This window comes from Cariama cristata, unplaced genomic scaffold (assembly GCF_000690535.1).
Source record: "Cariama cristata isolate BGI_N322 unplaced genomic scaffold, ASM69053v1 scaffold28069, whole genome shotgun sequence".
Taxonomy (NCBI): Eukaryota; Metazoa; Chordata; class Aves; order Cariamiformes; family Cariamidae; genus Cariama; species Cariama cristata.
In genome coordinates this window covers 1-857 of record NW_009634491.1, presented here as the reverse complement: position 1 = coordinate 857, position 857 = coordinate 1, and the positions used below count along the sequence as shown (strand labels likewise).

The 857-nt window shown below is 56.9% G+C and overlaps 1 protein-coding gene across 1 annotated transcript in view; it reads right to left on the bottom strand.

The window, feature by feature from the left end:
- The window catches only part of LOC104167056 (chromosome unknown open reading frame, human C20orf96), a gene marked incomplete at its 3' end in the record, with an annotated part of 7,315 nt that extends 6,951 nt beyond the window's left edge, over positions 1-364 (bottom strand). The window contains 1 exon segment of the mRNA XM_009707179.1: positions 268-364.
- Between the last annotated feature and the right edge of the window lie 493 nt (positions 365-857).

Below are 857 nucleotides of genomic sequence, written 5' to 3'. Positions count from 1 at the left end.
GAAAATATAAAGAACGATTGAGAGACTGAATTCGAACCTTCTGCAGCCCCGGCAAAAGCCGCTCGCAGTTACAGCCCAGGAGCTGAGCCTACAAAGCGCTCCCTGGCCTTTTCTAGTTCTCCCTCTTTATTCTCAGTGTTTCCCCTTGGGTAATTTTCTTTTTGTGGCTTTTGCTGAACGTCTCCCAGCAGAAAGCACTGGGTTAATGCAAAAGTGGCACCAGCGGGCAGGGGCAGCAGGGCTGTGTACAAGGGAATCTCTCCCAGCCTGGCTCGTTCTTCTCCCCTTTCTTCTTCTTGTCCTCACCAGTGAGCGGTGGCAAAGTCAACCTGCGGGCTGGAGGTTTCCTTCCCTCTGCTTCTGCCTTCTGCCGTTTGCTGTAATCCTAAACCCCGCACGACAGTAGCACAGAAAAAACTGGGGAGTCAGAGGAGGTTTGGGAGCAGAGACCTCTCTGAGTTGACCCACAGTTCCAGCTCCCACCGCCCCCACTCCTCTGGGGCTTCCAGGCATCCCTTTACCCGCCTGGAGCAGCAGATCTCCAGGCCTGTTTGAGAGACGCTGCATTTACAGCCACAGTGCTGTAAGTGTCATAAACCCCACGGGAACAAGAGACTTGACTCCCTTGAACCCTTCCATGGCACTGGGCCCCGTGCATCCACCTCGGCGCAGGCTCTGGAAGGAAAAAGCACGACCCCATCGAGGAGGCTGAGCCCCGCGGCTCTGCCTGTCCCCACGGATGGGGCCTCTGTGGGTCCAAAGTCAGGGCAGAGAGGCAGCGACACCCCCTGGGTTATGGGGCACCCTTAGTGAACCCCATCTTCACCTACCTCCCCTGCCTCATGGGGAGCCCCCAT